This window comes from Cydia amplana, chromosome 10 (assembly GCF_948474715.1).
Source record: "Cydia amplana chromosome 10, ilCydAmpl1.1, whole genome shotgun sequence".
Lineage (NCBI taxonomy): Eukaryota > Metazoa > Arthropoda > Insecta > Lepidoptera > Tortricidae > Cydia > Cydia amplana.
This window is the reverse complement of record NC_086078.1, coordinates 9,778,363-9,804,387: the sequence shown is the minus strand read 5'-3', so window position 1 is coordinate 9,804,387 and position 26,025 is coordinate 9,778,363. Positions and strand designations below refer to the sequence as shown.

Below are 26,025 nucleotides of genomic sequence, written 5' to 3'. Positions count from 1 at the left end.
CGTGCCTTCAGTATATCGAAAGCAAAACAGTAGTGCCCAGTCCATCGGGCGTAATTTCAGTCCTACAAAAGTACAAGCTTTCAGTCCGTCGAAAGCAAAACAATGTTAACAGTGAATTCCAAAAAAGAAAATAAAAACAGGTCTTTAAATCATGTTACTCAGAACCATTGGTACTATCAGCGTCAACTGATCAACTGAAACTGAACATTACTGATCAAAATCACTAAAGATAGCTTTCTTCTTTAGCTTTAAAAACAAACTCGCTCAAGACTTCTATGCAGAAGTAAAACATCTCAAAATAATCCCAACGAAATGGGAACTGCTCACCAGCTTAATAAATTATGATGCACGCGACCAAGTCAAAGGTGGTGGTGGTGAGGTCCAACCCAAGCACGGAGGCTGATCCTTTCCGCTTGCCGTTGCCGTTGCTGCGGCAGATTGCGAGAGACACGATGTGGTTCAACATAGCTGGCTGTTACTGAAATCATCATTTGCACGGTATCAGGTTTATCATGAATGCAGGCTAAACTCAAAAGGTTTATAAAATGCAAGGTAGCAGACACAAAAAAACATGTTTCCAATGTATACGGGACTTCAAAAATCTCAGAATAAAATTTAAACTTCAATGAGTGCGTTTTATTTAATTCCCTGAACAAACAAACACGTGTTCCAAAAATAAGTAACACGGTAAATGGGCCAATACGAAAAGTGACAGCTTATTAGTTACGTTCGACTGTTATGCTTCGCCATTACACTCAAAAATAAAATTCACTAATAAACAATTAGAACGAAACCTGTCCTTTTATTTCCAAATCTCCAGCACAGAAGATACTGCACAGCCGCCTCTGTATCACGGGCGCAATGGCGTCCGCAAGCTCGCTCGGCTCCGGCTGCAGGACACTGTAACATTAATTTTCATATGCGTAGCTCATGTTTCCATAGTATACACGATTTGTGATCTATCACGGCATTACGAGCAATAATTTGTCGCAATTTTATTAATTACTAAACATTACAGGGTAAAGATTACATAATGCTTGCATTGGCAAATCAGCAGGATCAATTTCTAACGGTGCATTGTATTTTTATGAAAAAAAAATTTTTTTGAGGGTAGATGCACAAGTGAGCGATGAAATAATATCACGTCGCGACAGCCAATATTTGATTTTAATTAACAATATGGATTTCACATCAAAATAACTTAAGATCACTTAGATTTCAACGGATTTTAAAAATTAATTGTATTTTCAAATCAATTATTGAGGGTAGATTCACAAGTGAGCGATGAAATAATATCACGTCGCGATAGCTAATACTTGGTTTTAATTAACAGTATGGATTTCAAATCAAAATAACTCGAGATCGCCTCGATCTAAATGGATTACAAAAATTAATTGTAAAGAAACGCGGCGATACCAGAGATGACGTCACGTAACGACCGCTATGCTCGACTGCCTCAATCATAATTCACAATTTCACAATAATTCTCACCAAATAACAATGAATTACACTCACCATTCAATCAAGGTTAGACACGTGAGCTTACCATTACAAAGTGTCCAGATTATGGAATGTAGGTCACCAGAAATACACCACGCTCCCAGGTGGCTGTGTAAGCAATACATGAAACTCCGCATCTATCCCACTTGCTGATGTCGGGGACGGATGGTCCCGATGGCGGTGGGCGCGTGGGGGTAGTACCTAGATGTATTACTTCACAGCCAAAATAGTAGGTATGCTACCAACGCATGAAATAAACATTCGGACTCATTAACCATACTAGTGCCTACTATTATTTCAGTACTAAATAAACAATCTTACGATGGAATCGTATTCAATAAAAATAAAAAGATCACATGAAATCGTTCAAATCTTTATTTAAGTCAAACTACACCGGCTCCAACCCTACACCTCTGACCCGAGAAGATTTAACCCGGCAACAAACTCGGCGGGACACATCTTTTCAAAACAACACATAGTTTCTTTATTTTACAAAAGTAAGCTTCTAATGGCACATAAGAAATCAAAATAACACTTGGAATAAAACACTTAGCTAAACGGTTAAACAACGTGAGAATCTATAAGCTTTCAGAATAATCCTTCAGGTGTAAGCCTTCAGGAACGTAGCGAATTAGGCACGAGCTTGGCTAACGTCCGATCTCTAGCGCGGTCCGATCAAGAAGAAGGAAGCCAGTTCCAGCGGCGGAGCCAACCGCTCCCGCCTCCAATTCAAGTTGGTAAACCTGCCTGACCAGTCTACCAACATAACGACAAAAATGCCTGCTCGTGCCTACGTTCACTCAAGATAATCCTCTTGACGTTCCAAAGCCTTCTACCTGTCATTTTAGTTCATCGATACGCCAATAGATGGTGGCGTTATTCACTACGCAACTTTAAAGCAAATAATACGTAGCCAAACATTGCTAATCGATTTTATACAGGCGTCTAACTATGAACTGTAATGCTGCAATACGTCCTTCTGGTGTCTCGCTCCGACATATATATATATATATATATATATATATATATATACACATATATATATATATATATATATATATATATATATATATATTGCAGTCTACGAGCTATGCTACTAAAGTTGAGCTAGAATCACTTCATCTGTTTTAATATAATTAAACGGAATGTTGCGTGAGAAATGACGGTTAAACTTCATGCAAACATTAAGCATAAAATTTGCATGAACAATATGTAACAAGTTGACAAGCCGAACCCACAGGAATATATCATTTAGCCACGTATCTGGACGTGCATTTCAGCGAAATGTAAAGTTACAGCTCGAAAGTTACCGTGCCGCAATATATTCCTGAGAATTTACCTTCGAGGTAAAGAGTCCAACGTAGCCTGCTATGGTTAAGGGAGTAAATAAAATGAGCAGAGTAAACAACTATGTGATTGTGCTCATAGAAACACGACACTGATCATTCAGAAAGTTTCTATCGCTCAAATATGCAAGACAGAGTAGCAGTTTTAACGAAAACGGTAGACTGCTTTCAGCGGCTCCTATAACCGGGGCCGGGCCTTATTTGGGAATCGAACGACCCTATGACAGGCGTGGCTCACTCCGCGATTTCGTCGCGTTTCAACAAGTACCTACCTAAAAGTACATCCGTCCCACACCAATTTGGTGGCTAGCCATAGCCGCGCGTGGCGCTTACGCTACCTAGCGGTCATATCTGTCCTAATCGTAACAGGCTCGTTTTGTTAGAGAGTGAATCTTCTGTACCTAGTACTATTATTTATTCTGTGCCTATTATCGAACGTATTGAGATAAGATTGAAATTAAATTAGTTTCTCAAAATTTCGTATTACAAGCAAGCAAGTATGTTTTCGTTTCGAACACGATATTAATTAAGCATATTCATAAATATATTATTATACGGGAATTTTTATTTTCTACGCACAGGTAAGGTATCGACGCCTGTCGTTAGTGCATTGAAGAGGAACGGTCGTATAAATTATTCTGTTCTGTTGCTTTACTCTAGCACCAGTACGTTGCAGAGGTATTGCAAGCCAAGTTTATTACAGCCGCAAGAGTCCCTCTTTGTGGGATGTTTCTCTAAGGGCCAAGTTCGGCGTCATCGACTTCATAAATAAATAAATATTTAAGTCCAAAGACAGACCGACTTAGTTCCTGCACTAAGCAGGGCTTTGACACCTGTCCGACTGCAGAAGACTTTGCGACCGATTAATTTCTTGCGCAAAGAAGGTGAAAAAGGTAAAGAGACCGCGTATTAAATTATGTTTTATTGCATATAATAAAATTTACTACAAACGGACTCCTACCTGGACGGTAGAATGTTCTGGGTTCGAATCCTGGTAAGTAAGATTTTTGTGTTTATCACAAATATTCGTTCCTGAATTATGTATCTTTTCTATAAAGGTATATAAGTTAAATATATGTATATGTTTCGGCACCCACAACACAAGCGTTATTGAGCTTACTGTGGATAGTCTCACACAGCCTCGCCGTAGAATTAATTATTTGAGTAGGTATCCATATCCACTCTAGCACAGGCAAACACTGCTTAGGACACGAATCAGTGTGAGCTATCATCAAAACCTTAAAAAATTGTTAAATCAGAACCAGCCGCATGCTGTTGCGTTCACCAGCTTGATGCTTAATATACTTATTTCAACAGAGGAAGGACGTAGCACTGGGTAGTTTGCAGTTTATTGCAGCTAACTTGATTGATTGCGAGTTCGATTCCGGCTCACAATCGGCACCGTGACGACATGCCGATTTTTATCAGAGTCCTTGAAGTTGGTTCTTTATTAAAGCTAGAAATATTCGTCCCATAGCATAGTTAAAATATTGAAATAACCTAAATAAATTAATATCTAATTTGAAATTAAAAACTTTTCTCACTTGCAACAGTTTACAGTTATCTCTGCAGCTTACTGTACATTAACCGATTTGGCAGGATAACCAGTCTTCTCCAGGGGAACACTTACAGAACACGAAATGTATTCCCTTATTTTTAAACCATTCATACATGCCTAAACGGTGTATTTGTTAGCACAAAGGACTATGTATACCTGTTAACTTATCCGGAGTCCAAACTATTGACACGAGCAGTAAACTAACTAATTTTCTCTCGTTCCGTGTATATTATCCCTAATGCCACCGTTGACCCATGACTTTGAGTTATCCATATTGCCGCACCTAAGCGAGGTACCTACACGACACGATAGGTAAATACTCGTAAATCGGGTCCGATGCGCCACAATGGATCAATAAGCATGTCGGATGCGATTTCATTTCCTGCGCGCGCGCCGACCCGTGCGCCAATTTCCGCTAGTTTCGTATTGTTGCTCACCTATGATTCAATTGAGGTCGCAGTTCTGTAACCTAATGAATAAAGTATTTTGCCTTTATTGAAATACAGGTGGGGTTCTGTTTAACTGCGCAATAATTGCTAGAATTATTTTCTGACTGAAAATTGATTACAAACTATTTCAGCAAGCATACTACCCTACGTCAGGTAAATTCGAATTTTCTAAAGGCTCAATTAGAATCCTTCATCTTAGTATATAGCTACTAAGTTATATGTACGACAAACACATCCATTTATTGCAGCAATGCTGTCCGCAACTTTGTAGCGCAGAAATGCAGTCTGCAGCAACGCCTCTCCAATTGGCATGTTACCTTTAATGTTTAATATACCTAAATATATAAATAGCATGCAGTTAATATTACAATGATAAGTGTCATTCGTTATCCAGTTGTCCTCTTTGCTTTTGTGAAACAAATAACATTTTGGTTTAGCGTCCATCAACAGTCGACATGCCATTTTAAATGTATTTCTTGTGTATTTCGTTGTCGCGTGGTAAGCCAGCTCTGTGCCTATGCGTGCAACACGCATTTTCTTTTTTCACAAACTTTACAATACAATGTACGGCTGAATAGAATATCCGAATTAGCTCTAATAGCAATAAGGTAAAAACGGCTTAGTTTTTGTTACGTAAGTAAGTCTGAAAAGAATCTGCTTTTTATCGCGTTTTTGTGAAACAGATATCCAACTTTTACTTACTTAATATTATTCGTGAGGTGTTTGAAATTTCAGAAAAAAAGATGTTTTATTGCTTGGTCTTTATTCGATCATAATGCGCTCACTTTTCTTTTAATGGAATGCTCTGAATTGAAAGTGTAAATGTTTTGTTTCTCATAATTCATAATCCAATAGATCTTCTAAGCATCTTTGATGTTTGACGTCAATGTAATGTCAAAAGTGGCTAACAAGATTTGACCCACACTATCTTAGTTAAGATACATACTTACATACTAACAGGGCAAGTTAAATAAAAACTTGTAATGAACGGTCGCCCCAAATAGCTGTAATAAGTTACCCAAGGAAAAACAAGAACATATTAATTATTACCAATAAAAACTAGCCTCACGTTATAAAGAATTCATTTAACATGTGCGTGAGGCCAGCAGTTACACACGAAATTCGTAGCTGTAATGACCGCCCTGGGTAAATTAGCTAATACTATATTGGGTTAGTGTAAGTCGTTGCGATATTATACTTACGTACAGAAGTGGCGCTTGATGACGCCAGAATACTTAATAAAATACTACACTGCTGGGTGTGTATATTTTGGATGTATTCACAAAAGTACGGTAGTAGATTTTGAGAGGGGAGAGGTTAACGACGTGTGCACGGACGAAATCACGGGAATTCTGTCTACTAACGATTGATCGATCAATCGAAAATCTCAGTTTATATTTTCTATTCCATTTCGGCTTTGATTAAAAAGTTTTCGGCCTCCCTTTTCGCCTGACACCTACCCTCTTACCCCTGTTTGAACTTTTTCGGCTTATGTCACGTCACATATTGGATGAACTCGAAATAAGGAAAGCTAAATAATGTTGACATAGACTTTTTTTGAATAAGAATGTGGTGTTCCACTTCGTGGAAAGATCTTCAAAAAATCTATCAACGGATTGGTCAGGATTGTAAAGAACCTGTGGTTGAAGGCAAAGTATAAGTAATTGGCGTACAGTGACATCACGACGCGACGGGCGGTTGCCTGGGTTCTTGTGTGTTACCTATTCGCCAACCAGTGTATTTCGCACTATAACCCCGAGAACTGCTCACTTTGGGCAGACCTTCAACAAGGTGAACTAACGACTTTTGATCAAGGTTGCAAAGAACGACTGACAAAGGATAGCGCACGATCGTGTTCAGCTGATGTTGAGGATGACGTCACGTTTGTCTCACTAACTTTCTGTATTTCTAATGATATTTCTGACATACTATATCACTGGCCAGACGATTACCATTTTAGGAGCTGCAATTGGAAAAGTCGAATACCGCTAAAGATATTCTCACTTTGTTATTTATTTGTATAAGTCGCGCTTAACAGGCAAGTCTTGAACTAGCAGAAATGTAAAACTTCTTGCGGAGAGGTGAATAAGAAATGTTGCCGATTTAACCTTCCTACTTTGTTGCTTAGGAATTTGTGGCTTGCAATTTCGAAAAGAGTAAGCAGTGGAAACACGTAACTAATACATGCATTTGGTTTATCTTGGCGGTTCATATTACTTAGGTACATGTTTTAAGTAGGGGTGAAGAACCGTCAGTTTTGAACGGAAAATAAGTTCCTCGTAGCAAGTAGGTACATTTTTCACGACGTGACGTCTGTTTTTTCAACGAAACTTACCATTTGAATCGAAGTTCAACCTGCGTAATACTACCATCGTGGACGCAGTTGACTGTCCTTATGTAAACCCTATTCCAAAGACATAAGGACTACCAATGGACAATTGTGTTGCTGTCAGTACATACCACGTGAGCGGTGGCTATAGCCATCGGCTGTGGCGCCGCGGCGGCGTGTTGTGGGGCGCGGTTGCCATGGTTATCACCCCTCCTCCACTGACATTCCCAAGCGTGAGCGAGTAGCACGCTCATACAAGCCAATGTAACTTGAGAACCGTAGCAACTATGCGTAATTGAAGACCGAAGTTATACTGGTTCCTATCGCCTACGTCCTGGAAGCGTTCCGAATAACGCCTCAGTGACCCGCCCGACCCCTAGTGACGAGCCACACTGTCATTGCCATCGGCTTTTTGCAAGCTAACTTTGAACTGCAAAAAGGTTTTGCTCGTCATTAATTATTACAATGTGGATTGCATTATGCAAATGGCATACATAATAATTATTTACTTAACATAATTATACATACATATGTATATTTTCTAAATCAAATTTCTATTACACCTTATGTGTATAATTGCATGAATTCTATAGTAATTTAAATTGTATTTTTTCCCTTATTTTCTCGTAATGCATGTTAATTATAAGATGTAATTATTTTTGAAAAGATGTGTCCCGCCGAGTTTGTTGCCGGTCCCATATTGGGATACCCTCCTCCAATTGAGGGGGGATTTAAATCTTCTCGGGGCAGAGGTGTAGGGTTGGAGCCGGTCTACCTAGCTTTATTTGACGTTCATAAGCGCATTGTAATTATGCCTACTTGAATAAACTATCTTTTATCTTTATCTTATCTTTATCTTTATAAAAAAACATTTATACATTCACAGACATATATCTTTATTAATATAGATGTCGCATATGTACGAATGTTCGATATGAAAACCAAGCATATAAATTTCGCAAACCAAGTTCAGTCAGCCAATAGTGTAAAAGATTGTTATTGTCATAGTTCTATAACTAGATGTTCCGAATTAGTTCCATGGTATGTCAGTGTAACGGTACTACCCACCCTATTGTAACAATACATATTCATTACGTTGACGATAAGAGTAATAATTATATTTATTCACCCTCTAGCCAATAACATTAGTATGCGATGATCCATCAGTTATCTAATTGGCTCCACTAAGCTAATTGGATAACGCTGCAATGTGGTAAGTTAGTATAACTGCAGCTGCATTACTGTTGCGGAATTTTAGCAAGAAAATTGACTGTGACAGCACCCGCGTCAACGCTACAGCAGTAATACCGCAACATTAATGCGGCTGCAGTTGCCATATTAATGTCACCTTTAAACTGCATTCGGTATTGTATAAAAAAATGTTTTTACTAGGTACTAGGCTAGGTAGGTGACAGCCGTAGGACTGAACTGGAACGAGGCCAAGACAGGAAGGCGTGGAAGGATCTTGTGGAGGCCCTATGCACCTCCGGGTGCCCTTTTTAGGGTTCCGTAGCCAAATGGCAAAAAACGGAACCCTTATAGATTCGTCATGTCTGTCTGTCTGTCTGTCTGTCCGTCTGTCCGTCTGTCCGTCTGTCTGTCCGTCCGTATGTCACAGCCACTTTTCTCCGAAACTATAAGAACTATACTGTTGAAACTTGGTAAGTAGATGTATTCTGTGAACCGCATTAAGATTTTCACACAAAAATAGAAAAAAAACAATAAATTTTTGGGGTTCCCCATACTTCGAACTGAAACTCAAAAATTTTTTTTTCCTCAAACCCATACGTGTGGGTTATCTATGGATAGGTCTTCAAAAATGATATTGAGGTTTCTAATATCATTTTTTTCTAAACTGAATAGTTTGCGCGAGAGACACTTCCAAAGTGGTAAAATGTGTGTCCCCCCCCCTGTAACTTCTAAAATAAGAGAATGATAAAACTAAAAAAAATATATGATGTACATTATCATGTAAACTTCCACCGAAAATTGGTTTGAACGAGATCTAGTAAGTAGTTTTTTTTATACGTCATAAATCGCCTAAATACGGAACCCTTCATGGGCGAGTCCGACTCGCACTTGGCCGCTTTTTTTAATGTTGGGGAAGTGCGTTTACGCATGCCACCTGGCCCGGGGGAATCAGGATCGATGACGAACTAACCAGTAATAGGACTACCGTCTAAAACCACCAAAGAATGCCGACTCCGCCTTGTAGAGGAGCGCCGCAGAATCACTATCAGCATTCGATTGCGTACAACCTCCGGGGTGCCCTAGGACAGACAACAACAACAACAACTAGGTACTACTTTAAAATCAGGGCAATACTCGTTCCAGTTAGTGGCAAACAAAATCTAGATGACCATATTTAGCTCATTTACATAATGCTGTGTAATCGTAACGTGTAGGTATTCTTGTTATCCTAGTATTTAAATTGTACTGTACACCTATGGCACGGACATATGCACCCTTAACATTTCACGCTAAAATGATCGATTATCTCTTCTTAATTTATAACATAAATGTAACAGGTGGAATTTTTATATTTTTATAACAAATTTTTACGTTACCTACCGATAACAATTAACAATAGTTACACAAAAAAATGACGTTCGAAGTATCGCGGGGCACTTTTGGATGAGACTAGCACAGGACCGGGACAAGTGGCGTACAAGAAGAGAGACCTATGCTCAGCAGTGGGCGACCGAAGGCTAAAATGATGATGATGATGATGACACAAAAAAAATCGGACATGCAACGTCACATCCCTAAAGCGTTGTCGAGTCCTCGACGTACTTGGTGTTATGAAAACGACTCCTCATTCTTTGGGAAGCTTCAGGTGCTTTTGTAGGGCGTGTGCACTCCGGGCCACTGAAAAGTATACTACAAATTAGGTACCTTGTCGTGAATATCAATGCAATAATATTTAGTTTTGTACAAGATAAGTAGGTAATATTTAACCAAACAACAGATAACACAGACATTTATATAGTAACTAGATGTTACAATAACCGATTAATTTAGACGAAGAACATACCTATTACTATCATGTACCTATTTTATTACTACCTATAAAATAATGTTGTTTTTATATTGCCCAAATACAACGTGTCAAAAATAAAAATGAGAAAATTATAAAAGTAACAATGTATCGAGTTGAAATCATGTTATTTTGATACGAGTACCGTTCCTTAAAATTTGAAGATATTACTTAATTTTTCAGTGTTTTCACGCACAAAGTAATCATGTTTTTATAAACGATACTAATGTTATGTCAACATGAAGCGTATATATTATTTAAGTTTCAAGCAAAGCCAAGATGTATTATTTTAATGGAAATTAAATTTATAAGCATTATACTTTGACCTTGTTTCCGTGGTGGAATGTATGTTTATTAAGTTTGGAGTTCGCAGAACTGGATTATTCACGCATGCTCGTACGCACACGTCATGATTATTTTCAGCGAGAAACGTCCACTGCTAGATAAAAGGTTCCCCTATCCTACTTATATACCTACACACAAGTACTTTTTCATAATTTACTGGCGTTTTAAAATGCCTCGCATTGTACTGTCATTACGTCACCTTGCATTTTTGCATAATTTAGTAGTGCAAATGTGTGTCAGGCTGAATGTCCATAAGTGTACCTCTTTCCATACATTTCCCGGCAAATGAGTGAGTCACGTGTCAAAAGGCCAAAGGGATAGTAACGAACTTGGACGTTTTTATGCGAAATTTAATTCGAGTAAATAAATAGGAATGCCGTTTTTATGCAGGAATACTAACACGAGGAATTCAGACGTCAGTTTTGGAATTTTCTTTATTACGAGCATTTTACGTGAGTTTTTATTCCCGGAGGCAGAGGGGTGTTATACGTTTGACGTAAAGTCAAGTGTAAAAATATGGATGCATAGAACTTAGGTACTCAAAATTATGTCCCATTGTTCTTAATTCGCTGACATAAGAGCTATGGGACATATTTTTGAGTATGATGTGATGTACTGTGCACCCATATTTGTTTTGGCAAACAGGCACTTAGGGAGCTCTAGTCTAAGTAAAACTAGTGGATGCATTCTATCATAACCTTTTAAGAAACTATAATACTTTTAATCTCATATACATAATTTGGGTTATGTTTGAAAATGATTGTTTTTAATTAAATAATAACTTTTCTTTCTCAGATTTTTGCGTTTAGATTAAAATGCAAAGTACTTATATCGTTAGTATATGTAGATACCTCTGAAAAGGAATAACATTATTTTTTAAATCATGTTATAAGTACATCCATAAATCAATCCTTACCATTTATCATAGGTAACTACAGCCCACCTCTACTTTCGTGTGTATATAAATATTACTTAAGATCCACCCATATAAGTGGCGCATTTTCATTAAAAGTAAAGGTTGCTACCCGCAAAGGCTTTTGGCATACAATAGGACAATCATCTATAGAGCTCTATGCATCCTTTTGTCCTGCAGGATCATCATTGAGCAAATGCTTGGTTTTTAATTTATTCTATGCTGGCCGTTTACCGTCGACAATTTTCCAATGGGCACTACTCGAAAATAATATAGTAGTAGTGTTAAGTCACTTTATTGAACAATGTTAACACATGGCAAAATACTGTCAGACTGTGGCTTTTTTTCTTGAGTGCGACCCACGATTTTACAATTTATTTGTTGTTATGCAGTATGTTTTCCCTAATTACTACCGTGTTTCTAATTTTCATCAGTAAATATCGTGCCAAACTTAAATGCGGGGTACAAATTTAATAAAGACAGTAAAAATGTCGCAAATCAGAGACGGAGAAGATATTCACTTCATCACTTCATTTTAAATGTCGCAATAGGTAAATTAAGTCATACAATGCTCTGCAGGTATAATTAAAAACTGAAACGTTTACACAACGGTCAATGGCAACTATTTTAAATTAATATTAAATATGTAAACATAAAAATATTATAAGCGTACAAAAAATTACACGCGTGTAAATTTCAACAATTTTAACATCATTTCGCGTGCATTATTTTTTACGCGGTTGCGTTTACAAGTTATTGCTGCGTTTTATCCTGCAATGCGGCTGGTTTTTTTGACATTTATCATATCGCGAACACCGCGGCCTTAATAGGCTTTTTGGAACATTACCAGCGAGTCTCGGCCGAAGTGCAATAGAGCACGAATTTTCCACGAAATTCATCCTGGCTACCGAAAATTTGTACACTTGTTTTATCGTACCTAGCGTATCTTAGAAAAATTCTAAATTTAAATTATACAATATAAATTAATTGGGTTTTTTTACTTCGACTAACTGGACTATCAAATAACAACTTGCACACTTTCAAAACTTTTATGAAAGTTGTTTACAAAATGTAGTTATGTGCCACAAAAATGGATCCATTGAGACTCCAAACCGACTCAGTAGTTTCGATGCTACGGACTCCAAAGGAACACGATGAAAACATACGTACATATGTATATCCTTATAGTGACCATCCATCTTTTTGGCTTTGCTGAAACCTAGCGTTCTATGGGCAAAACGGACAATGGACAATATGGACATGTAATTTGTATATACTACAACTTGAGTTCTGAAATTGGATTACAAAGACGGTTTCGAGGAATATAAGTTTTAAGCATTACAAATAGAGAGTCATTTATTTTACTTTTCACAAATAAATAAGTATTATGTACTTACAGGAGAAAACGACTCCTGCTAGGGGTAATTTTATGTGGACAGCAAGAATGTGAATCAAAAGACTTTCCAACCGAGATGCTTAGCTGCAAGGAAAATATTTTTCAATGAAAATATCCCACTTCTCCCCCTAAAATATTGTTTTCTTTTAATTTATAAACCAAAATCTGACAAAGGAACTTTGCAGTGTTGTTGTTGCTAAACTTGTGTATCTTTTGCAAGAGTACAGCCAACATTAATAAAATTCCTTAGTGAGAAGCGTGAAAGTTTTTTGTTCTGCCCTCCTTGAAAAAGTTGGACTTTTTTGTCGGCATACTCTTATAATAACTGCACGAGAATTTTATAAGAAATGCTGTTTAATCGTGTAGCATTATAATTTGCTTATTAATCACTAATCATTATAAAAGCAAGTGTTTTTATAGTTGAAATGTTTTATCGCTTATAATAATAATACGTTACATGGAAATGCAAAAATGCTCAAAGGCACCAACTATTACCTTATGAGACGTAGAAAAGTTTTTAAAACTCATACATTAAAGCAAATTTAGTTTCAAGAAAGAGGAACCGAGGAAAAAATTATGTTTTAATATACCCTTACATTTTTATATTCAAATTATGCTTATTTAATTTAGCAAATGATTTCAACGAGCTCGTGATAACAATCAGCTGAACCGTTGAAAAGTTGAAAAGGGTGTAAAGGTTTGCGTCCATTGGAGGCACCACGCAATATTCCTAAGAAGTTAAATGTGTCTTTGAAGTCGTTTGGTAGTAGGAGTAGGTAGGTACTATGTTTATAACACTTAATTTTTTATTTTTGTTACTATTACATCGTACGATCTATGCTAAGGATCCCAAATGATCGGGACCGCCCTGTGTCATGAGAGGATGAGGAGAAACATTTTGGATATCATATCATTACACGTTATCAATGAATTAATTCACAATGACCATTAAATTTTGCAGCTCACTGTACGCTGACAATAAGCTACTCGCATAACCATGAATTTGAATAAAGCAACGAAAAAAAGTGTACCAAAAACCAATAGGGCCTGAAAAACCTTGGTTGTTTATTAGTGAATTCAAGCCATGGGATGCATGAACAGTCGTAGTTAATCCCAATTAGGCTTAATTCTCCCAAGACAAATAAGATAACGAACTGATTAAAGAAAGAAAACGGAAACGGAAGCTAGTCCATGTAACTTTATCAACGTTGCCTAATAAGAATGAACTATGTACATTGTAAGCAGATTGTAAGGGAAAATATTACAAATTGCCGTAATTTTTACGAGCCACAGCAGCGTTAATAGTGGACGAGTGCCCTAACAACCTCACGGTTCCACTGCAGCGGGCCTGCTCGACCGAATAATGTAAATCTCATCAACACCAGGAACTTTTAAAAGCCGGCGAGCCTCGCTCGGAACGAATGAAATCACGGCCTACTAAAGTATATTTCACCCTTTTGACGACACATTATGTACATTCGCAGCGCGTAACGACACGGGCTCGGCTCACAATTTCCATTAAGCCTTTCCGTAATAGGAACAGCCCAAATTTTAATGTTAGTACTCAAATTTCAACTCTAATTTCTAAGTCGGTAGGCCGGTAATGTCAGAGAAGGGTTGGACGTTTTGCGTTTCGAATGGTTCGACGTGGCCGCTCCCCGTATAACACACATCGTATTAGCGAAGGACGGTATCTTACTGCAATTAGCTCCAGCTTTTTAGGAGTGCCGTTGTGTTATGAGACTTGTCTGGTGATTTAAGGCCAGGGTTTTATGGCTCGTTGGTGTTAAATATGATAATTAGCTGCGTTATGGAGCTGGTGTGTTAGGATTTTTATGGGGATGCCTGTCTGTCTGTACTGAGCAGATTGTAAAGAGATATTTCACGTAAGGAAAACCTAACTACTTGTTAAAATATTATACGAGTACTTACTTAAGTACATTGATTTCTAACTTGCACATTCACAACCAACGCAATTTTAAAATAAAAACCGGCCAAGTCGGACTCGCGTTCCAAAGGTTCCGTAAATTAAGATTAAGTCCGATTCACGCTTGACTGCACATTTCTAATAGTTTTCCTGTTATATATAGGTAAAGAACTATTATGTGTATTTCTTTCAAATTTTTAGAGCCAGTAGTTTCGAAGATAAAGGGGGGAATAGTCATTATTTGGCTATTTTCTTAAATAACTTCTAACCTATGTATTTAAAAAATATAAAAAAAATTGTAATTCTCATAACGAGTTCTTTCAATTGATATAGGTATAATATAACACTATATAGTATGAAATACTTTATTTTGTAACTTTCTCAATTACCCCATCGTTACATGTCCATCTTTCGGTCACTAATTTACATATGTGTACCAAATTTCAACTTAATTGGTCCAGTAGTTTCCGAGAAAATAGGCTGTGGTCCTATAAGGCTTCCGTTTTTTTCTTTTTGAGGTACGGAACCCTAACAATCTTAGGATAGAGAAATAAATATATGTAACTACTGCTGACGTAGGAAAATAGAAAACTGCGTTTACAGCGTACAGTTTTCTTTGCTATTTTAAAAGTAATTTAATACGCGTCGCACTTTGAGAACAGCGTGTTTTTCCCCGGTTTTAATAATTAAGTAACGGGATAAACTAGGCAGAAGGGAAGAAAGCTAGGAATGGTTTAATTAAGTTTATTTAATAAAAATGCAAATTGAGTCTCCCTTTACTGCGTATTTAACGAGTTAAGCTTGTATCTGCTTATCCGTGCCAGCCAGGGATAATTATTTATTAATGTGGCCCCTAAAGCACATACTTATGATATACGAGTACGACACGACTATATAGTGTACAGTCACGGACTTTAATCGTTGAGACATTTAGGGCTCACTTTGCATTGGACATTTCATACCGTTAGTGGCGTTTGTATTGACAACCAAATTAGCTTGAATCCTGAATAGATCAACATTTTAAAGTCTGTGACCGTACCTGTAGTACTTTGACCTATTCTGATATACATATGACTCAATCTACTATTAAACATTCTTAAATTTAAATACTCTCTTGTAACGCAAGAGACAACTATAAGATGTATTGATAATGTGTGTAGAGTCTGTTCGTAAAGAGAAGAGTCTTGGAATGTATTGGGCCCCATGCGTTCCACGACTCTTCTCTTTCTGCACAGACTCTATATTAAAATGTTTATTCATTGTCTCAATTAGGTACAGATGTGTATATTCCAGAAACTTGGTCAAGTTCTAAGAAATTTAATAGGAAACAAACGACACTCTTTCCATAATGGGTTATGGAAATGGAAGATTTCATTATGGAAATGGAACTTTCCGGCGGCACACCAGTAGTCTCAAAAGATTTTTTTTTATTGAGCAATAAATAGTTATTAATATGCCAATCAAGAGTAATAGTTATGAGAGCTTGGCTTGAAGTTATCGAGGAGATTGTTGCTACCTAAGGCTAAATTTCATTTCAACTTGTAGGTACCATAAAGCTAGCTTTAGAATACTTAGACTGTCTTTCGATATACATGTATAGGACTATTATGAAGTCAGATCTGATACCGTAAAACGGGGTGAGTAGGTTTCGCGGGGAGAGGTGGGTTATGAATGGGGACAGAAGGTTTGAGAGGGGGGTGAGAAGGGATTTTAAGGCTACTGCTACAAAAATAATGTATTCCAATTTAAAATGGAGCTATAGTAATACGTATAATAAAAAAAATCGCTCCAACAATCTTCCAAAATCACCTTTGTATGAAAACCACTCTCACCCCAAATACGAGGCACTACGGGGTGAGGTGGGTTTTCCTCTTTATCGGCAAAGTTATGAAATGGAACTACCCAAAATAAAATAAAAACTAAAATACAAACGTCCGGAACACTTATTATATACACCATTCAGTTTTCATATGTAAAAATAAAATGTTATCGAGGTTTGAATTTCAGTTTTGACCCTACTCATCCCATTTTACGGTACGCGATACGACTCCGCATCGCCGCGGTCGTCTCGTATAAAACGAAGCGTAATCTGACGAACTTTGGCCGTTATGCATAAGGCAGTGGAGGTTCTGAAATTATAAAGGTCTAATGATAATAGTCAGTTAGACAATTTGAAATTCATGTGGCGTGCTTTAATGCTTTATGGTATAATTATTTCATTTTTGTTAAAACTGTGTTGCACGGTAAAAATATACCATTATCTTACCAGTCAACCATAAGGCTAAACAGAAAAGCAATTGTTATGTAGACATTGTAGATTCGGGTCATGAAATGAAATAAATACTGAAAAAAACATTTGACAACAGGATAATACTAAAGATCTGACTCCCGCCACGAAAACCTAGAAAAAGGGAGCGTAGTTAGAAATGGAAATTTCGATACCAATTTGCTATTCGCGTTACACTTGATTGAGTCTGTGCGGAAAGAGAAGAGTCGTGGAATGTAGGACCAAAACATTCCACAACTCTTCTCTTTCCGAACAGACTCTATACTTAATAATTTAGTTAGGTACGTACCTAATTTAATAGTTATTGTTAGAGCAGGCACTACGTCAGCTGCTAATGTTACTAATGTTACGTTTGAGGCTTCTGAATTCATGTGCTACCCGTGCTGGGATCTATGGCCTGCAGTCGGTATATTTCATTCAAATATTCCATCGGGTTTATTACACGCGTGCCAATGCACTATTTATTTGCTCGAACGCTCTGTAGCGACAATATTTTTACGTGTAATAAAATTACGATTTTATTTACTTAAATAGATGCATTTTTATTTTTATCTTATGCTTTCCCATGTTTGCATTTAATTTATTGAACGTTTATCTATGCATAAACTTGTCGTTTTATGTAATAATAGACAAATCATTTTTCTTTTCTTAGCCTATTTGTGTGTCCCACTGCTGGGCAAAGGCCTCTCCCTTGGTTCTCCACGACTCCCGATTCAGCGCTTCTTCCGGCCAGTAGTTAAGGAAGGCGTCAAAGTCGTCTCGCCATCTCTGCCTTGGCCTGCCCCGCCCACGCTTCTTCGTCGGCATCCACTTGGTGGCTATGTTAGCCCACCTATCCGGATGCATGCGATAGACGTGGCCGGCCCAGTCCCATTTGAGCCTGGCGGTTTTTTTGCCAACGTCAGCAATGCGAGTTCTAGAACGCAGCGTCATGTTCCGGACGCGATCGGTCCTTTAAACACCTAAAATGCTGCGCTCCATGCCACGTTGGCAAACCTTCAGTTTGGACTTTTGATTCTCTGTGAGTGACCAAGTTTGGGCACCGTAGGTTACGACAGGCAGTATACACATGTCGACGAATTTTCGCTTAAGTGACAGTGGAAGATTTCCCTTCATTAGCTCTATCATGGACCAGTAGCTCTTCCAGGCGTTATTGACCCGGCGTTCGACCTCTTGGTCTTGCCTGTTGCTGAAAGAGACTAGCTGGCCCAAGTAAATATACTCGTCAACATAATGTATAGTCTGCCCGTCTACCGCGACCCTACGATTCTTGCTGTTGGTCATCACTTGCGTCTTTGCACGATTCATTTGAAGTCCAACCTGAAGGCTTGCGTTGCTCAGATCTTGGAGCATTTGCTGAAGTTCGGCTTCAGAGGAGGCAAAGAGAACAATGTCGTCGGCGAAACGAAGGTTTGATAACCTCCTGTCGCCGACGACTACCCCTCTCTACCGCCAGGCTCTTGAAAACTTTTTCGAGGGTGCTAGTGAATAGTTTTGGAGACAGCGGATCACCCTTTATTTTTTACAAAATATTTAATACGAACGTAGAAACACTACTAATTTATAAATCGACTAGCCCCCGCCCGTGACTTCGTCCGTGTATGTAAGTGGTTAAAATGCCGCCCACGCCCTCCCCCTTAAAATTCTTGCAATATTTTGTACCCCTTTGTTTCTTAGGTAAAATGGTGATCCATTGTGCAGGTTAACAACTACATATCTGCGTTTTAACGAAATCCCTTTATAAACGGATTGCAAAATGGTATAACTGTTTATCTAAATTCTTAAGAAGGTACAAAGTCCCCTTATCCGTATCCAACATTTAAATATCCAAATATGTAATATTTGTATAGGTTTGAGAGAATAATCTCGATACCAATAGGATTGATTTCTCAGATTAATTATAAATTTATAATGAACGGCTCCCGTTTCAACAACAAATCACAATGTCGGTCATACAGATAATGAGGTAAAATACTGGAAGACTGTTTCAGATTTAGCTTTGGCCACCGGATTACTTGTATTTTTTCTTTACTATAGTATAATGACATCTATTTTCAAGTTATAAGTGTTATAACTATAACCCAGTTATTTATGGCAAGTCAAGAGGTTACTAAATGTGACATTCAATTTCCTTAAAAAGGGTCGATGCCGGTTTCTTTACTCTTTTGTAAATTTGTATTTATAGAACACTAAACAATTACTGTAAATAAAAGAAACAAAGAACAGAAACAAACACTCTTCTGAATTTATACCAAAGTTAAGGCGCAGCTTTCAACGTAATGATCTATGTACGGTCTTAAATTTAATCTCTTAGCAAATCACGTAAACGGAAAGAAAAGTAAAAGCTCCTAAACGGGAAAATGAAAGAGGCAGAACACACGATAAGCTTTTTAATCTGTTAAGTGCAAAACTTTACTGAAACTTTAGCAATGCGTATACACGGAAAGATACAATTTGCATTTTGTGTACTTCAAAAATGTACAGTTGATGGTTTTTGGCCGTAGTTAAATAGAAAGAGTCCGTATACGATTTCTGAAAGCAAAATTTGTATCATATACAAGCAGAAGAAGAAGCAATTCCACTCTTTTACCGGTGGATGTTGCTGACTTTTGCTTATAAAACGAATCATTTGATAATCTCAATATGCGGCCAGATTTTAAATTTTACGGTAATTTGGTGGGATGAATCCTAAAAATTACTTATATAAATTGTAAAAACAAGTAGTTTGCCTTCTGAAAGGCCCTACAGGTCTCTATGAAGTAGCAAGTCGGACTTGTCGGCACTATTTCACGGCTCGTTGTCATAGTAAATAATAGTATTTTGCTGCACCCAGATGTTAAAGCACTTAGCGGTTTGCACCGGTTTTATTATGAATAGCAACGGAACTAATATTTTGCGGTTTCGCCTCCGAGCACAACGCAAATTAATGCTCCGGGTTTCAGCTAGAAATTAATGTAATGCACCTACAGCAGCCAAATTGTTGGCGTTCAGTAAATTTCAGCGCAAGTAGCGAATTTTATAATTGAATTTTTGATAAGTAATATAGGTACCTAGAACAAACGGTTCCTTGAAACGAGTGGGAAGATAAGTACCTACCTACTAAGCTAAAATAAAATATCTTTTTTAAACATGTAAATGTCGTGTAAAGTATACAGCGTGTATTTTTAATATTACCTCAAATTTTAACCAGACGTAGGTGTTCGTGCTATGAACCGATATTGCAAGAAAAGAACTCGGTAACTATTTTTTTTCCCATACAAATTAATTCAGCACGCAATGTATCGCTACTTTGCCTTACTGGCGTGACGTCACAACTGATAACAGAACTTTTGAAACGTAACGTACCCTACTATCTGGAAATCGCTGCCTGTAAAGCTATGGCTTCGCCATAAATTAAAATAATTTCGGCTAGTTCCTGAGAACTAATATTGATGGTATTGGAATTGTGTGCGGAAGTTATCGACACCGATTTACAAGACAATCTACGTCAAAACAAATTATTTTCTTTTTTGTGCTTAATAGCATCATATCTTACCAGCCAGTAAACAGTAATGCGTAGTCTGTCGAGTTTGCTGAAATTAGTTATCTTAAGGTTGGTAGTTTGTATTAATACTTTACTTTAATTTTGAATGAAGTGAACACTCCTTGAACAAACTTTTTATTCAAGTAGGTAGCTATTTCTGTGGTAGGTATCGGGTTGAAGTGTGGCATTGACGTTGACTTGTCAACCGATTGTTGATTATTTACTATCTTCTTTACAGTGCTTAGTAATTTAAAATAATGCTAATTTAATAGTAGAATCATTGGTTTCATAGCAATTACACAAGAATTAAAAAAAACTTGTAGTACCTATGAGATGAAACATTATGTGATTTGTTCGTTGCAAGACAACGTTGTAATAAAATGGTAAGTATTGTCATGATTGTTTTCTAATAAGAATTCTATGGCTTTAATTTAGCTCGTTAATATTATTAACATAAAAAAAATGTTTAAACGCAATAAGGATTCGGTTTTGGCTGCCAAGCAGTCTCATGTAGGAAATACGTAACGATAATAACTAAACAATACTAGCCCTTTTCTTCCATGTGTCAAATAAGTGTACGCAATACATTGCTGCTCGATAAATTTTCAAAAATTCATTACGCTTTAGTGGTTAAGACTAACTTAAAATTACCTTGCAATATCGGCTTATAGTACTAAAACCTACGTTTGGTTACGGTTTGAGGTAATATTAAAAATACATGCTGTATATGTAAATGCCGAGTTACCAGTTTCCGGGAAAGTAATTCTGTGCGAGAGCGGGAGGAGGTCAAACAACTATCCTTTAATATGTATTTACTTAAAATGTTCTGAAATTTGGCAAGGCAATATCTACTTAAGAAATTTGATTTTATTACTCACGAGTATGTAAGCAACAAGAAAATACTGCTACTTGTTAATACTTCATACTGCTAAATTGTCTACATCAGTAGAATAGATAGATGATTTTCTTTTTAACATAGGAATATTTGGTTGGAAAAATTGTTTATTTAGATTATGATCTTAAATAGCCGTAAAACTTATAACATGACTTACTTACTTACTGCTGTGGCGCAACGACCCGAAGTGGATCTTGGCCTCCGACACCAAAGACCGCCACGCTACTCTGTCCAAAGCCGTTTTTGTCCAGTCGACGGCGCCGAGTTCGCTAAGGTCTTTCTGCACTTCGTCTCTCCAGCGGTACCTAGGGCGTCCAGACGGCCTTCCGCCACTTGGTACTCCAGAGTACGCCCTCCAGACTGCGCGATCTTCCCCCATCCGTACTACGTGCCCGAGCCATCGGAGTCTAGCGGCTTTCGATTCTCCAATGATGTTCGGCTCGGACACCAGATCTTCAATCTCCTGGTTCTTGCGGAGTCTCCAAGTTCCGTCCTCTCGACATGTGGGCCCCAATATCTTGCGGTAGATCTTCCGCAACACAACATAATCTAACATTATCTGTAAATAAATACCTATTACAAATTACTTTTACTTTCCGATTTTCGACTTTTATTTACGATTAGTGAGATTTTTTTTTATTATACCATACGGCCCGCTTGATAAGTTTTCAGCGATCATGATACTTAGGTGTGATGGTGTGGTGATAGGCTACGGCCTGTGGACGCATGCAAGTTACAAGCGCGTTGTCGTCCCTTGAAAAGTCTGTACACTCCTTTTTTGAACCTCATACTGTAAAACCAAACGGCCCAAAAACCGCATTGAAAAAAGAAATCACTACATAGTATAAGACAAAGTCGCTTCCCGCTGTCTGTCTGTATGTATGCTTAGATCTTTAAAACTACGCAACGGATTTTGATGCGGTTTTTTTCAATAGATAGAATGATTCAAGAGGAAGGTTTTTGTATAATTTGTTAACCCGTGCGAAGCCGGGGCGGGTCGCTAGTACCTAATTAGTCACTTTTATATGTAATTCGAACACGACAGCAACGGCATTGGCAACTCGCAAAATACCGGCGCCGACAGGTGAGCGTTCCAAAAGTAAATTGTATCGTCAAAATATCAATATTGTTCTGTAACTGTATGAATATTAACCAGTTGTGCAAAACCAACAACCCGCAAGTTTACGGGCCATTGGAACTTCTACGGGCCGTCTTTCAATAAATTGTGTATTGTTTGATTGGTTTCTTCAGTTGACTTATGTATTACGGACTTTTAAAACTAAGTATATAGCTGTTTTTTTATGAAGGCAAAGTTGTTGAAGTTTGTGTATACCTACAAATTGAAAGCGGCGCGAGCGGTTTTCTGTATTGGAAATTTATTATGATTTTGATATTGAATTGATATTCTTACCTACGATTGCTTGCGCTTATAGGTGTGGATTTAAGTGCTCTAAGAAATCGTGTCAAGGTCGTATCATAACAAGAATTAATCAAGTTTAAAATCCCAAACTTAGAATCTGCCCCTATAAGCTCTGTTTTCCTAGGATAGCAGTGCCGTCATATGGCGGCCGTCTCCATGTCCATACAAAATAATACCGCTAAATATGGATGAGTAGTATTTTGTACGGAGGCGGCCGCTAGATAAGACAAGATAAGATAAGATAAGACAAGATAAGACAAGATAAGATAAGATAAGATAAGATAATCTTTATTGGTACAATATAGGTACACGTCATATACAATTTTGTACAATATTAATGTAACAACATAGTAATGTCAACAATTCAAAATAGAAAAAAAAAAATTAAAACATGTTTTACATAGTCATTGGCAGTGCCATTATTTCATTAAAGGTGTAAAAGTTTATTGTGAGTATCACGATTCTAAATTTCTTTTAAAGGATTGGTGAGACTGGGCATCTCTTATGCTATCAGGGAAGCGGTTGTATATCGCAGGGCCTGTGACGTAAACCGACTGTTCGGACCTAGTTAGCTTGTGGATCGGTGGTACTAGGCGGTCTCGGTGTGCTATTATATTGGACGGCACCGCTATCCTAAGAAACTAGAGCTTTACGGATATAATTGGTTAGTATACTAGGTACAGGGGTTAAGTGAGTCTGTTTACCCGAAAATCACGTTCTGATAAAGGTTTTTTTTTATCTCTCACTGAATTTGAATTTTAGTTGCGTTTTACCTTTAAATTTTGCTTTTGCTGTAACGGTTCACTACAATGTGTCATTTTACGTTTCCAAAGTCTGTTGCCACTACTTTATGTTTTCCGGCGTCGGATAACTCGCAGATTAGGTACCATTTAACTTACATAGTTTGTGTATATTTATAGATAAAATATTAAAATTGCAAAAGCCGGTTTTACTACTAAACTAAGTTCAGTCTGTGGTTATAGATGATTTAAACTAATTTAGAAATTGACACAATCATTAACGCGAGTAACGCGACCAATACGATTTTATAAACTTTTTTATCTCGCATACGGCCTGCCGGATGGCAAGCGGTCATCCCAGTTTATGGTCGCTTGCACTTCCAGTATTTCTTGTGGAGTTATAATGTACGAGGGGCAAACTGAAAGTTTTTATAATAGAAAAAAACTATAATATGTATATAGTATTTAGAGCATTACTCTTTATTATATGCGTGCTTTAACACTTTCTGATCACGCGTACAAGTTTTTATTAGGATAGGATCACCCTGAAACACATACGGCTCATTCTTCCAAAAGCCCTTCTTGTAATGTATAGCGAGTTAGGGTTTTCAGTTTCGTATGAAACTCATGAGGTACCCATCGAGAGTAAACATAGTTTAGGCATAAATATTCATGCAAGATTTTTACTGGTGTCATAGGAATACTAATAAGGGGTGTCAGAATCTGCTGATGTGCAACCGTTTGTAACAGACTCTCGCCGCCCTGCAAAATTTTGCCGTCTCTACCTAAGATGGTAAAAATGACGTCACTATGGAGCGACATCTTTTAACTTTATAAGTACTTTTTTTCTTATTTATAATACATAATATATTTATTTGCAAATTTAATCAGGTAAGCAATGTAACTGTAAAGTATTAAGCAAGTAGTTTAGGTATTTAACTACGCTGTCATATTGCTCTTTAACTGTAAGTTCAAAATAAAAGTTTCTCGTTTATCTCTTCTCATTATCCCGGTACATTAGTCGCGGACTTGAAAGGCATTTGCTTCATTTTACTTTTTGTAAAAAGGTGCCTCTCGACGTACCAGCAATGCTGCCCTGAAAGGGAATAATTTATTACATTTGTCTGGCGAGCCTTCAAATGTCCTGGAAAAGTTAGGATCTAGCTTTTATAGATGCACTAGGCCCTTGCCCTGAAAAATAAATTCCGTACCGATATTCATGTTTGGCATCAGGAGCAAAAACAGTAGGTGGGCGTTTTTTTTTGTTGTTGTCCCCTACACTTTTTTTCAAATTTGGGATTTTTTTATGTTATTTCTACTCAGAATCCCGAGCTCTTTCTATCCTAATAGGAGAAAAAAAGTGTCCTAAGGTTTTTATTTCCATTACGTCACCATTTTTCATAGACTTTGTATGGCGGTCGCGGAATGGAAAGATCGAAAAATTTATGGAAATTTTGGGACACTTTTTTTCTCCTATTAGGATAGAAAGAGCTCGTGATTCTGAGTAGAAATATGTAACATAAAAATCCCAAATTTGAAAAAAAAGTGTAGGGGACAACAAAAAAAAACGCCCAGCTATGTACTCGACTTTATTTGAATGATCGTGACGTTGCATATTTTTATATGTTGTGCCTTGTTCGTAAGTATAAGCCATCAAACCGTCGTACATTGGTCGTACACGTATACGATTTCAAACAATAAAATATAGGTACCTACTTATATATAACAATTTAAATAGTAAGTACTAATATCGAGTTTTCTTTGCAAAATACATAGGTCCTGCAAATAAATATTGCGCTAGGTGTGTTAGTTATGGGTTGTTTTTACAACAAACTTTAACTTTCGATAAGTTTTATTAAAGTCGTCGTGGTATGAAATGAATGTAAGAGGGGCTAAAGTTATAGTGTGAGCCATAAACTATGGTAGTGGATCGATATCTAAGCGCCTTGCCATCCGTCGGCGTAGCGGACACCGTCGCGTGCCACCTTTAATACAAATTTATCGATTTTTCCACAAAAGCCGCGTCACCGCAATCAATATACCTTTCTGCTGTACCTAATTACACCCCACAGCCTACATGGTACCCCCCCCCCCCCACACGCACCCCCAAAAATCACTCTGAAAAATAGATCATACTGAATCATTCAAAGCGCACAGGAAAACGCTTCATTGTAGACGTTTTATTTAATTTTCCCTCCATTTACTTTTTATAATTTCTGCCGGGCAAAAAACGATCCACCGCCGCAGGAAGCGCGCATACACGCGCTGCCGGCTACGGCTATCTGGACGCACACAGGGATAGGAACACCTGTCTCGGGATGCGAAAGGTGTGCTCGGGCGTGGAGGAAAGAGACGACTCT

At 37.6% G+C, this 26,025-nt stretch overlaps 1 protein-coding gene across 1 annotated transcript in view; it reads left to right on the top strand.

Moving 5' to 3' along the window:
* LOC134651374 (uncharacterized) overlaps nucleotides 1–17,789 on the top strand; it is a 222,060-nt gene extending 204,271 nt beyond the window's left edge. Inside the window, exon 2 of the mRNA XM_063506462.1 lies at nucleotides 17,717–17,789. The gene's annotated coding sequence lies outside the window, so the exon portion shown is untranslated. The remainder of the gene's footprint in view (nucleotides 1–17,716) is intronic.
* Nucleotides 17,790–26,025: the final 8,236 nt, after the last annotated feature.